At 52.8% G+C, this 14,518-nt stretch overlaps 1 protein-coding gene across 1 annotated transcript in view; it reads right to left on the reverse strand.

Moving 5' to 3' along the window:
* LOC147096731 (exocyst complex component 3-like protein 2) overlaps window positions 1–14,518 on the reverse strand; it is a 59,509-nt gene that overhangs the window by 43,917 nt on the left and 1,074 nt on the right. The window lies entirely within an intron of this gene.

Here is a 14,518-nt window from a genome sequence, read left to right on the forward strand (position 1 = left end):
ACACAATGAGATCACGAGGTGACATTGCACACAGACTTTTATCGCCACGCTACGCACCCAGCTAATCAGCTTAGCTCAGCTGGTAAGCACTTTCGCTTCTCAATCAGAGAGGGCATGGGTTCAGATCCCACTCCAGAGACTTGCAAAGACATAATCCAGGCTCTCACTCCCAGTGCAGTACTGAGGGAGCGCTGCCCTGTCGGAAGAGCTGTCTTTCGGATGAAGATGTTAAACCGAGGCCCTGTCTGCCCTCTCAGGTGGATGTAAAAGATCTCACTGCGCTATTGTGAAGTGTTCTGGCCAACATGCCACCCATTTTTTTTATTTGTTCATACAATGTGGGCGTCACTGGCAAGGCCAGCATTTATGGCATAGTGGTTAGCACTGTTGCCTCACAGCGCCAGGGACCCGGGTTCAAATCCGGCCTCGGGTGGCTGTCTGTGTGGAGTTTGCACATTCTCCCCGTGTTTGCGTGGGTTTCCTCCGGGTGCTCCAGTTTCCTCCCACAGTCCAAAGATGTGCGGGTTAGGATGATTGGCCATGATAAAAAAATTGGCCCTTAGTGTTAGGGGGAATTAAATATGTGGGGTTACGGGGATAGGGCTTGGGTGGGATGGCTGTCGGTGTAGAGACCGGGTGCTAGGGTTTGGATGATCAGCCATGATCTCGTTGAATGGTGGAGCAGGCTCGAAGGGCCGAATGGCCTACTCCTGCTCCTATCTTCTATGTTTCTATGTTATTGCCCATCTCTAATTGCCCTTGAGAAGGTGATGGCGAGCCACCTTGTGGGTCAGAGGGCAGTTAAGGGTCAACCACATTTGGCTGTGCATCTTTTTCCCCATTCATTGGATGTGGGCATCGCTGGCAAGGTTAACATTTATTGCCCATCCCTAATTGCCCTGCTGGGCCATTTCAGAGGGCAGTTAAGAGTCAACCACGTTGCTGTGGGTCTGGAGTCACATAGCGGCCAGACCGGGTGAGGACAGCAGATTTCCTTCTGTAGTGTATGTACCTTTAAGGGGAGAACTACTTTTTACAGCTCCTGTATACTGTAGTACCGGCAGTGACCACACCTGTATATAATCCTGAGTAGGGATCTGTACAGTTAGTTTTAGAGTAACCCTCATCCAGTAAACACCTGTTGATTATTCTCTGCAGTCTCTTGTCTAGTTATTGAAGGACACACAACATCAAGATACACAGATTTAACACCTTCCACTAAAGGACATTAGTGAACCAGAAGGGTTTTTACAACAATCCAGTAGTTTCATGGTCACCATTACTGATACTAGCTTTTTTTTTAAAATTCCAGATTATTGATTTACTGAATTTAATTCCATGGTGGGATTTGAATTCACGCCTCCCGATTATTAACTCAGGCCGCTGGATTACTAGCCCAGTAACATAACCACTTTGCTGCCGATCCCATACGCGATACCTCCTTAAAAAGCAGATTAGTTGCTCCCTCGTCTCATGATTGTGTGTGGGGTCTTGCTGTGCCGAAGTTAGCCACCATCTGTGCCCCCAATAATTGCAAATGTAATTCACTGTCCATTCACCATTTTGTAATGGTTCCCAGAGATGTGATAGAGAGCTATATAAACTCGCCTTTCTTTCTTTGACTGGAGGCGGATTGCGAGCAACCATTTTGTGCCGAATACCCCAAGCTAATAAAAGAAAGGTTTGTATTTTTATCGCGTGTTTCACAACCTCAGGCCGTCCCTAAGCGCTTCACAGCCAATGAAACACTTTTTTGAAGTGTGGTCACTGTTGTAATGTAGGGAACGCGGCAGCCATTTTGCGCACAGCAAGCTCCCACAAACAGCAATGTGATAAATGACCAGATCACCTGTTTTTTAGTGATGTTGATTGAGGGATAAATATTAGCCCCAGGACACCGGGGAGAACTCCCCCCTGCTCTTCTTCAAAATAGTGGCCGTGGGATCTTTTACGTCCACCTGAGAGGGCAGACAGGGGCCTCGGTTTAACGTCTCATCCAAAAGACGGCACCTCCGACAGTGCAGCACTCCCTCAGCACTGCACTGGGAGTGTCAGCCTGGATTGAGACTCAAGTCTCTGGGATAATAATAATAATAATAATCAACTTTTATTGTCATTGTTAGTGCACAAGTGCAGTACAACGAAATGTAGGCTTGCGGCTCCCGAGAGTGTACATTTAGATTAAGACATTTAAACATTCAACATTCATTTGGCTTGTAATACATTAACATAAACATAACCATAATAAAGTGCATTGGCAGATGTGCAGGCTTTAGAGTTTATTTGTGGAGTTCAGTAGGATGACAGCCCTGGGAAAGAAGCTGTTCCTAAATCTGGTCGTTCGGGTGCGAATGCATCTGTAGCGTCTCCCAGATGGCAGGAGGGCGAACAGACTGTGGCTGGGGTGGGTAGGGTCTTTGATGATGGACCGTGACCTCCGTAAACAGCGTTTCTGGTATATGTGCTCTATGGTCGGTAGCCGGGTGCCGGTAATGCGTTGGGCAGTTTTGACTACCCGCTGCAGGGCTTTCCGGTCATAGTAGCTACAGCTGCCATACCATACTGTGATACAGTCCGTCAGGATGCTCTCTATTGTGCAGCGGTAAAAGTTAGAGAGGATCAGGGGTGATAGGTTACATCCCTTCAGCCTCCTTAGGAAAGTATAGGTGCTGCTGGGCCTTCTTCACCAGAGTGGAGGTATTGAGGGACCTAGGAGAGGTCTTGACCCCACGACCTTCTGACTCAGAGGCAAGAACACTACTGATTGAGCCACGATTGACCCTGTCCTACCAACCCTGTCCTTGAATCTCCTGTAGAGTAACCTGATGGTCTCACCCAAGAGCAAGGTGCGTCACAATGAAGGGGGCGAGCGAGCAAGCTCGTACCCTCATGAAGCGCATGTTTGCCGCTGTGACATCCAAGTCTTGACACGCTACCTAACATCAATGGTGGTGCTGTTAAGATCGTTGGAATTCCTCTTGTTTTCATTTAGTCCTTCATGCCCTTCGATAATACTCATCTGATTCCAAAAGAGAAAATTCCAGGTCACAGTTGAAGGGGAGACCATCTTGATAACAAAATGGAGGGGTAGATTGCGAAAGTAAATCTGGTGCTCCTCATGCAATTGGTCTTAAATTCTGGCGCAAAATTAATCGGTCGATTTATCTGAAGCGTGGCATCCAGTTGAGACCGAGCTCCTGATTACTGACAGAAAAAAATTTACTCCGTCCCTCGTCCCCGTTTTTTTTTTGCCTCTTCTCTTGCTGTGGGTCCCGGCCCGGCAACGCCTCGATTTTAAAATTGTGTTCAAATCCCTCCAAGGCCGCGCACCACCGTCCGCCCCCACCCCCAACCACCACCACCACCCCTCCCTCACTTTCTCTGCAACCTCCTCCAGCCCTACAACCCTGCGGGACCCCCGTGAAGCGCCTTGGGGCGTTTTACTGCGTTATAGGCGCTATATCAATGCACGTTGTTGTTGGTGCTCTCTGTAGTTCGAAACCTGCCCAACCAGGTGGATTTTCTACACACGTCACAGGAAGTTCAAACAGCTTAGCGTAACCTGAATAACAACCTTTATCATATTTAGGTAATTTAAGCACCGTTGGTAATTTGCTTAAAGGTAATTTCCCACGGGATTTCCCAGCATGGGGCTGCTGCATTAAGGTCGATTGTAAATGGATCACATGTTTTTGGAGCAGGCTGATTACTGCCTGGCAAAACTCATGGTCCAGTGTCAACTTCATAAAGGGGTATTGTCTTCATGCCTCTATTTGTGTTACCCCTCTTCCCATCGCGTTACACCTCTCCCCACCGCGTTACGCCGCTCCCCGTCGTGTTACGCCTCTCCCTGTCGCGTTACGCCTCTCCCCGTCGCCTTACGCCTCTCCCCGTTGCCTTACGCCTCTCCCCGTCGCCTTACGCCTCTCCCCGTCGCCTTACGCCTCTCCCCATCGCGTTACCCCTCTCCCCGTCGTGTTACCCCTCTCCCCATCGCGCTACCCCTCTCCCCTGTTACCCCTCTCCCCATCGCATTACCCCTCTCCCCGTCGTGTTACCCCTCTCCCCGTCGCGTTACCCCTCTCCCCATCGCGCTACCCCTCTCCCCCCGTTACCCCTCTCCCCATTGCGTTACCCCTCTCCCCGTCGTGTTACCCCTCTCCCCGTCGCGTTACCCCTCTCCCCATCGCGTTACCCCTCTCCCCATCGCGTTACGCCTCTCCCCGTCGTGTTACCCCTCTCCCCATCGCGTTACCCCTCTCCCCATCGCGTTACCCCTCTCCCCGTCGCGTTACCCCTCTCCCCATCGCGTTACCCCTCTCCCCATCGCGTTACGCCTCTCCCCATCGTGTTACCCCTCTCCCCATCGCGTTACCCCTCTCCCCCTCACTTTACCCCTCTCCCCATCGCGTTACCCCTCTCCCCATCTCGTTATCCCTCTCCCCGTCGCGTTACGCCTCTCCCCGTCGCGTTACGCCTCCCCCGTCGCATTACGCCTCCCCCCGTCGCGTTACCCCCCTCCCCATAGTGTTGCGCCTCTCCCCATCGCGTTACCCCTCTCCCCATCGTGTTACGCCTCTCCCCATCGCGTTACCCCTCTCCCCCTCGCCTTACCCCTCTCCCCATCGCGTTACCCCTTTCCCCATCTCGTTACCCCTCTCCCCATCGTGTTATGACTCTCCCCATCGCGTTACCCCTCTCCCCATCGCGTTACGCCTCTCCCCATCGCGTTACCCCTCTCCCCATCTCGTTACCCCTCTCCCCATCGTGTTACGCCTCTCCCCATCACGTTACCCCTCGCCCCATCGTGTTACGCCTCTCCCCATCGCATTACGCCTCTCCCCACCGCGTTACCCCTCTCCCCATCGCGTTACGCCTCTCCCCATCGTGTTACCCCTCTCCCCATTGCATTACGCCTCTCCCCATCATGTTATTCACCTTTTTGTCTGTGCTTTCTCTCGCTCGCTCTCACTCTATCTCACTCTGATTCTTTTTCTTTCTTCTCTCCCCAGTACTAAACTAATATTCAATTTCTCCCCTCCATCAGAAACCTGGCTCCCTCAATTCCATACAGATAACTGACTTGGGCACTACCGTTTTGATTGTCACAGCCACAGCCACTGACCACAACCCTGCTCCAAGCCCAGATTTTGAACCTCTCAGATGCAATTACAGTGCAGCAAAGTGGGAGGACTTTGGTTAAAGGGAGTGCCACAGCCCAGTTGCACATCAAACAGAGAAAGGCAAAGATGGAGACAGGTAAGAAGAGGCAGAGAGAGAAAGACAGAGAGTAAGAGAGCGAGAGAATGAGAACGAGAAAGAGAGAGGGGGGAGGGAGAGAATGAGAGTGAGAGAGTGGCAGACAGAGAAAGGCAGAGAGAGAGAGAGAGAGGGAGCGAGAAAGAGAGAGAGGGGGGAGGGAGAGAATGAGAGTGAGAGAGAGGCAGACAGAGAAAGGCAGAGAGAGAGAGAGAGAGAGGGAGCGAGAAAGAGAGAGGGGGGGAGGGAGAGAATGAGAGTGAGAGAGAGGCAGACAGAGATAGGCAGAGAGAGAGAGAGGGAGCGAGAAAGAGAGAGATAAAGCAAGACAAAGAGAAGTAGAGAGAGAGAGCAAGAATCAGAGATAGTGAAAGGGTGAGGCTTCTTACCTGTCCCCATCTTTGCCTTTCCCTGTTTGATGTGCGACTGGGCTGTGAGGCAGAGAGAGAGAGAGAGAGAGAAAGCAAGACAAAGAGAGATAGAAAGGGAAATATGCAGAAGAAGAGAAAAAGGGAGAGCTACACCTAATTCAGTCCCTCTCCCTGGGCTGGGTTTAAACTGATTTTTACTGAAATAACTCAATATTGCAAAGCTGCTTTACATTTGGTGCAAAGCGGAATAGCCAGCCCTACCTGGTCAAGGAGCAGGAACACCAACTGAAGGATTGCCCTTGGGCTCAGAGGTTTAACCAGACACTCACTTTCACTTTCACCTACTCCGAGCCAATCCATTCGGGAGTCAGCTGTCGGTGGAGTGCAAGGGAAATCACCCGGGGAATTGGGCCTGCTAGTTTTAACTCTTTCTCAGTTTTCGCCCCCTTCTCTCCTCTCCTGAAGACGCTGACTCCCCCGCACCCCCCCCCCCCCCCCACTCACTGGGATCCTCAGTCATTCTCCAGTGCCTGACTCGAGTGACCATCCTCCGTACCCGAGGTCTGGACTGCGTTGTGTTGGCAGGCTATTCCACCACGGGGGGCGTCACAAACAAGCCCTTTTCAGCTTCTGTAGTTGTGCCAGCCCCAGTGGGTCGCTCGCTTCTCGCCTCCGAGTCTGACGGTTTGTGGGTTCGAGTCCCACTCCAGGGACTCGAGCACATAAATCCTGGCTGACGCTCCCAGTGCAGTGCTGAGGGAGCGCCGCACTGTCAGAGGTGCCGTCTTTCGGATGAGACGTTAAACCGAGGCCCCGTCTGTCCTCTCAGGTGGACATAAAAGATCCCACGGCCACTGTTTTGAAGAAGAGCAGGGGTGTTCTCCCCTGTGTCCTGGGGCCAATATTTATCCCCACTAAAAAACAGATTATCTGGTCATGATCACATTGCTGTTTGTGGGAGCTTGCTGTGCGCAAATTGGCTGCCGCGTTTCCCTACATTACAGCAGTGACTACACTTCAGAAAAGTGCTTCATTGGCTGTAAAGTGCTTTGGGAGGTCCGACTGGTGGTCGTGAAAGGCGCTATAGAGATGTAAGTCTTTCTTTTTCAAATCTAACAAAAGCAGGTTGTGCGACTGTTCCTAATTTACACCAATGGACTCAGAAACCCAATGCAAATTGGTCGTGCTTGCAAATGACAGAAACTAGCCTTGGAGGAGGTTGCTCAGGAACCAGCGAATGTGGGGGAACAAAGCCTGTAAACTGGGCAGAATGATGGCAGATGGAATTCAACGTAGGCAGAGCTGTCAAGTGCTTCACACAGGAAGGACAAACGAGCGCCTGTCAGGCTCCATGAATGGTGTTAAAAAAGCCACGGACGAAGTTGTAAAAGAGACCTGGGAGTATTAGTAACATAGAAACATAGAAGATAGGAGCAGGAGTCGGCCATTCGGCCCCTCGAGCCTGTTCCGTCATTTAATGAGATCATGGCTGATCATCCAAATTCAGTACCCTGTCCCTGCCTTCTCCCCATATCCCTTGATCCCTTTAGCCTCAAGAAATATATCCAACTCCTTCTTGAATATATCTAATGAATTGGCCTCAACGGAGACACAAGGGAAGCGTTCAATAACTGGAAGCAGAGCAGCGTAGCGTCCCAGGGGGCTAATTATTAGTGTCAAGGGTTCGAATTATGACAAAAATGGGGTTTTCAATCTGGGAAGTGACCTTATAGCGTGGGAAAGATAAATCCAAAGTATTACTTGAAATTAAATTGCGAGACTAGGACAGGCGCGATACAGGTTCAAACAAGTAGACCGTACATTTAGGACTGATAGGACTGAGAGGGAGAGCAGAGAGAAGGGAGGAGAGAGAGGGGGGAGGAGAGAGAGAGGGGAGGGGAGGAGAGGAGAGGGGAGGAGAGAGAGGGGGAGGGGAGGGAAGAGGGGCAGGGGAGGGAGGGAGGGAGAGTGTAAAGTCTGTGGGTTGTATAGCGAAGTAATACACAGACTACAAGAGTAACTTTAACAGGACTTTACTGTTCGAAGGTCAGGGCGAATCTGCCCAATAAATTCTGCCACAGCACTTATATACCGGTGTGGTCACCGTCGGTATTACAGTATACAGCAGCCAGGATAAAGTAGTGCCACACCTAAAATAGTTCTCTTAAAGATGGACGGTTACATACAATAGTTCTCTTAAAGGTAGAACAGTTACATACACTACAATCCTCCCTTTTTAGCTTACAACATACTTATTCCCCATTAACATAACATCATAACATATCCAACTTCATGTTACAACAGTTCACAGAGGTAGTCTCTGCGGAAACAGTTCACAGATTCAGTCTCTGCGGGAAACAGTTCACAGATTCAGTCTCTGATCTTCTTGACTCGGTCCGGACCACGCCTCCGTGGTGTAGTCGGGTCACCTTGCTAGAGGGACTCATCCCATAGTCCTTCCCTAGACTTAACAGCTTTACTTCCATCACTTCTGAACCAGCATTGCTGACTTTTTTTTTAAAACAAACAAAAAACAGTTGGATTGCCTTGGGGAATTTTCCTACTTTCCAACTGATTTGGCTCCGTTCGGGGGACCACGTGTGTGATCGGGTAGAGGTAATAATGGTTCAGATGGTTATCACCTTCTGCTTCGTCTTTCCTTTTTTGCTTCTTGGAGACTCTCGGGGCTCCATTGTCAGCTGCCAGCTGTAACGCCACCATCTCCCTATATTCCTTAGACTTTAAGTGATTCATCCTGATTTCGGCACTTTGGGAGTTCTCGGCACAAGCTGGGCAGACCAGGTCCTCGTAATATTCAGTGTCACTCAACAGATCATGGTAATATTCGGTGTCGTCCTGAGCTAGGCCAGCGAGAGGGTCTTCTATTTCCTCCTTACCCAGCTGGACGTTAGCCGACTTTTGTTCCAAATCCCGACATCTGTCCTGAAGAGACTTCATCATGCGTTCAGATTCATCCCGCTTTTTCTGGGCTTCCTGCAAGTCTTTTACTAATGACCTCATTTGTGATTTCAATACTTCAACTTCATTCGGAGATTGATTGATCGGACTATTCAATCCCTCTACTGAAGTAGCTGTTTCAGTATTCTGTTGTTCTACATTGCCGTGCGTCAGCGTACTTTTGGCATCCAAGGGCTGTTCTGCTGCAGACTTCTCAGTCTGGGTTGCCACCTCAGCTCTTCCAATGACTTTTGAGAGCTCCCTTCCCTTTGAAGATTGAGGCTCGTATTTAAGTTTTTCCCATTTTAGAGTTTTATCCCTCAGCATATGAATGAGTTGGCTGACTGTTAACTCTTCTGCCATCATCCCTTTTCCATTAACTACAGGGCTGTTTATAACCTTGCCCTGGAGGAGTTGGCTGACTGTTAACTCTTCTGTCCTCATCCCTTTTCCATTAGCTGCAGGGCTGTTTAGAACCTTGTCCTGGGGCTCCTTTGCTGCTTCTACTTCGCCATCATCCGCAGCCCCCATCATTCGAATTTCCACAAATGAATCGTCCGGTGATGCTGCACCCAACTTCAGCAGGAGCTCGGAAGTCATGTCGACCAACTCAGCTTTTTCTGCCTGCAACCTGCTAACCAGCGCCTTCAGTTGCGGCACATCTTGTTCCACCGGATTGGAGCACGCCCCTTCAGAAGCCGAATCAGCTTTGATTCGTTTGGCCTCCTCGTGCAGATGGGGTGTGTGCTCCTGCTCCCTTTTCTTCCCCAGCTGCTTCTGTTGTCTTTCCAGATTCTCCCATTCGGTATCATAGAACTTTTTCATTGCTTTCATTTCTTGCTCGAGACGGCAATTCAATTGTTCTAATTGCTGTCGTAATCTGAAATAAGTTTGCGTTCGAGCTCGATGTTCCTCAGTAATATATATGTCTGTAACTTGAACAGACTCAGAATTCTCTGTCAAGCTATGTTGTTGTTGTTCAGAGGAATTCTGTTCTGAAGCTTTGTTCTCCTCTGGAGCATAAGCCTTTATGCCCACATTCGTTCTACCAACCTTAGTCAGCAAGTTCATTTTAGACTTGTCTTTCATGCTTGGGCTGGTCTTATCGTCATCCGTTTCAGAGTCTGAGCTGATTGTCTGCCCCGAGTCCTCACTCGTTATTGCTTTGAGGTAGTGCCATTCCATGTCTATTTTCTTGATCCACTCCCGTCCTAGAAGTGGTGGTCCTCCCTCAGGTAGTATGTATAAGTCCATTCCGGGGTGTTCTTTGCCCCTGTCTCTCACCTTGACTCTTATCTTTCCCATGGGGTATACTTTATGCCCCGTGTATGTCTGCAATACGAACTTGGTATCTCTCAAGGGTATATGTGAGAATAGCCGGTTGTAATCCCTTCGATTTATGACTGATAGGGCTGATCCAGTGTCCAATTCCATTCTCACTTGGACTCCGGCTATTTTTAGCATGACCCAGATAGTTTGTAGGTCAGCTTCCTTACTCACATTATGAATTCTCAGACTACCCAGTTCCTGGCCGCTTGGGTCTGGATCCGAATTCTGTTCATCTGAACTCTTCTCAACCACCTTGTGTACTTTGTTGTACTTTTCCTGTGATGGCTTTTTTTTTTGGTTGTTGGTCTTCTTCCCTGACTGGCATACTTTGGCTATGTGACCCAGTTTGCCACATTTCCTACAGTCCTGGTTTTTAAACCAGCATTGGTTCTGGTCGTGTGTTGTCTTCCCACAACGATAACATTTCGTTGCACCCGAAGTAATTTGATCCACACTGAGGACCGCTGCCTTCAGCTGCATTTCCGCAGTTCCTTTCGCTGCGGCTTCGTGTGATGCTGCAATAAGGACAGCCCTATCCAGTGTAAGGTCGTTCTCTTCGAGCAGTCGCTTTTGCGTTCCTTCCTTCAACAACCCGCACACGAACTTGTCTCGCAATGCCTCTGTCAGATTTCCTCCAAACTGGCAGTATTTCGCTAGCCTACGCTGTTCGACCAAGTATTCCGCGTTGCTTTCCTCTTTCCGTTGCGTTCTCGCATAAAATTTGAATCGTTCCGCCAACATCAGCGGTGTGGGGTTCAAGTGATCCTTCAGAACAGCAACAATATTATCGAAGGTTTGATCCGCCGGTTTAACGGGTGCTAGAAGATGCTTCAATAGCCCGTATGTCTTCGCCCCCATCGAGTTTAGCAAGGTTATAGCTTTATCATCATCCTCTATTTTATTGGCCTCACAATATATCTCAATGCGTTCTACATACGTGGCCCAATCTTCTACCTCGGAATCGAACCCATTGATGTTACTACGCTTAGGCATCTTCACCTCTTCCTGAGAAACAACAACAATATTCTTTAACTTTTTCTTTTTTCTTTTTCCAAGATGGCGGTTTCCCGCGCTTATCTTCTTTCCCTGCCCAATTTCAAAATGGCGGTTCCCGCTTCTGTCTTCTTCCCCGCCTACTGGCGGCTTCCCGCATTTCTTCCCCTGGCGGGAGGGGTAAGCTTTCCCTCAGGCGATGGCCGCTGGCTTTCGCGGTTCGCAGCCTGTGCGTCGGCTTCAGCGCGTTCCCTTCTCTCGGCAGGGCAACCGGCGCTGGGTACAACCCGTTGGTGGCGAACAGTTTCAGCCGCTGGGCTGGCTCTCGCTCGGCCTTCCTTGCTCGGGCTCTGTCTCTCCCGCTCGCTCGGCTCTCGCTCGCTCTCTCTCGGGCTCTGTCTCTCCCGTTCGCGCGGCTCTCGCTCGGGCTCTGTCTCTCCCGCTCGCGCGGCTCTCAATCGTGCCTCCCAGCCCTCTCGCAGTCCGGTGCTTCCCTCCCCGGCTGCGGCTGAGTTCTCCGCGATTTATTTATTTTATCTCTTCCCGCGCCTTACGATCCCGGTCGCAGCGCTTCGTGGCCTCGGTCACTGTCCAACCTTTTTCACCCAATCGTTCCTCCCAGCCTCTCGCAGTCCGGGGCTTCCTCCCCGGCTGCGGCTGCGTTCTCCGCGGTTTATTTATTTTTATCTCTTCCCGCGCCTTACGATCCGGTCGCAGCGCTTCGTGGCCTCAGTCACTGTCTGGCCTTTTTCACCCCAATCGCGCCTCCCAGCTTCTCGCAGTCCGGTGCTTTCCTCCCCGGCTGTGGCTGAGTTCTCCGTGGCTTATTTATGTTTATATCTTCCCGCGCCTTACGATCCCGGTCGCAGCGCCTCGTGGTCGCGGTATATGTCCGGCCTTTTTCGCCGTCGCGGTCTAGTCGTTTCACGACGCTCCCCGGCCCGCTTGTACCGCGGCTTCTGCTCCACGCTGCCCCAGTCTCAGCGCCTCTGGGCCTGACTTCTGTCCGGCTCCTTTCCCCCTCGACCGTGGTCGAGTGCACCGCCCTTATCCTCCGTTTATTTGTTTCTATTTTCCCTTTACTCACAGTCACTGTGGCCGACTTGCTTCTCGTGTTGATCGGCTCACTCACCACCGTGGCAGAAGGGACAATCCGTGCCTGTTGCTGATGGAAGGCTGCGTGTCTGAAGTCTTCCTTCTTTCTTGCTGTGCAGACTCGAGTTTTCTCTCAGCAGAACGACGAGGGCGGTTGCCTCTTCTCGACGCTTCGTTAACTGCTTCGGACGTATTGCTGCACGCAGGGTAAGATCGAACTCGTCGCCACTGTAAAGTCTGTGGGTTGTATAGCGAAGTAATACACAGACTACAAGAGTAACTTTAACAGGACTTTACTATTCGAAGGTCAGGGCGAATCTGCCCAATAAATTCTGCCACAGCACTTATATACCGGTGTGGTCACCGTCGGTATTACAGTATACAGCAGCCAGGATAAAGTAGTGCCACACCTAAAATAGTTCTCTTAAAGGTGGACGGTTACATACAATAGTCCTCTTAAAGGTAGAACAGTTACATACACTACAGAGAGGAGGAGGGGGGAGGGGAGGGAAGGGAAGGGAGGGGGGAGGGAAGGGGAGAGATGGAAGGGGGGAGGGGAGGGAGGGGCGGGAAAGGGGCAGGGGGAGGGGCGGGAAGGGGGGAGGGAGGGAGAGGAGGGAGGGAGAGGAGGGGAGGGGAGGGGAGGGAGGGGAGGGAGGGGGGAAGAGAGAGGGGAGGGGCGAGGAGAGAGAGGGGAGGGGCGAGGGGAGGGAAGGGAAGGGAGGGGAGGGGAGGGGAGGGGAGGGAAGAGAGGAAGGGAGAGGGGAGGGAGGGGAGAGAGGGCAGGGGGAGGAGAGAGGTGGGAGGGGGGAGGAGAGAGAGGGGAGGAGAGAGAGAGGGGGGAGGAGTGAGAGGGGGAGGAGAGAGAGAGGGGGGAGGAGTGAGAGGGGGGAGGAAAGAGAGGGGGGAGGAAAGAGAGGGGGAGGAGAGAGAGAAAGAGGGTTGGAGGACAGGGAGGGAGGGGGGAGACAGAGAGGGGGAAACAGACAGGGGAGAGGAGACAGAGAAGGGAGGGGGAGACATAGATGGGGGAGAGAGGGGGAGACAGAGAGGAGAGGGGGAGGAGAGAGAGGGGAGGGGGAGGAGAGGAGAGGGGAGGGGGAAGAGAGAGGGGGGAGGGGTAGGAGAGTAAGGGGAGGGGGAGGGGAGAGACAGGGGAGGGGGGAGAGAGAGGGGGAGGGGAGGAGAGATGGGGAGGGGGAGGAGAGAGAGGGGAGGAGAGAGAGGGGAGGGGGAGGAGAGAGAGAGAGAGGAGGGGCAGAGAGAGGGGAGGAGAGAGAGAGGGGGGAGGGGGAGGGGGAGGAGAGGGGAGCGGGGAGGAGAGAGAGGGGAGGAGCGAGAGGGGAGGGGAGAGAGAGGGGAGAGAGGGGGGAGGAGAGAGAGGAGGGGGAGGAGAGAGGGGGGAGGGAGAGAGGGGAGGGAGGGGGTGGAGGGGGTGGAGCGAGAGGGGAGGGGGGTGAGGGGGGAGGAGTGGGAATGGGGAGGAGAGAGAGGGGGAGTGAGAGGGGTGATAGAGGGAGGGGAGAGAGGGGGGGAAGAGAGAGGGGGTGAGAGAGTGGGGGGAGGGGAGAGAGAAAGAGGGGAGGGGAGAGAGAGAGAGGGGGAGGGAGAGAGAGAGAGAGGGGAGGGGGAAGAGAGAGCAAGGGGAGGGGAGAGAGAGGGGAAGGAGAGGGGTGGAGGAGAGAGCGAGGGGGGAGGAGAGAGAGGGGGCAAGAGAGAGAGAGAGGGGGAGAGAGGGGAGAGGGAGAGAGAGCGTGGGGAGAGGGAGGGAGAGAGAGAGAGAGAGGGGAGGGGGAGGGAGAGAGAGACAGGGGAGGGGGAGAGAGAGAGAGGGGAGGGAGAGAGAGAGGGGAGGGGGAGTGAGTGAGAGAGATGGGTGAGGGAGAGAGAGGGAGGGGGAGGGAGAGAGAGAGAGGGAAGGGGGAGAGAAAGAGGGGTGGGGAGGGGGGAGAGGGGAGGGGAGGGGGGAGGGAGAGAGAGGGAGGGGGAGAGGGGAGGGGGAGAGAGAGAGGGGGGAGGGAGAGAGAGAGAGGGAGGGGGGAGGGAGAGAGGGGGGAGGGAGAGAGAGAGAGGGAGGGGGGAGGGAGAGAGAGGGAGAGGGGGAGGGGGCAGGGAGAGAGAGAGAGGTGAGAGAGAGAGAAAGAGGGGAGGGAGAGAGGAGAGAGAGCGGGGAGGGGGAGGGAGAGAGAGCGAGAGAGAGAGCGGGGAGGGGAGAGAGAGAGGGAGGGGAAGAGAGAGAGAGGGTAGGGGAAGGGAGGGAGCGAGTGGAGGGAGGGGGAGGGAGCGAGTGGGGGAGGGGGAGGGACGGAGAGTGCGAGGGGAGGGAGGGAGAGAGAGAGAGGGGGGAGGGGCGAGAGGGAGAGAGAGGGGGGAGAGAGAGAGAGAGGGGAGGGGGAGAGAGGATAGGGGAGAGAGAGGGTGGTGGGACAGCGAGAGGAGAAGGGAGAGAGAGTGAGAGAGGAGAGAGGAGGAAGAGAGAGAGAGAGAGGGGAGAGACATACAGAGGGAGAGAG

Source organism: Somniosus microcephalus, chromosome 34, assembly GCF_052327205.1.
Source record: "Somniosus microcephalus isolate GS21.2 chromosome 34, FLI_Smic_1.0, whole genome shotgun sequence".
Lineage (NCBI taxonomy): Eukaryota > Metazoa > Chordata > Chondrichthyes > Squaliformes > Somniosidae > Somniosus > Somniosus microcephalus.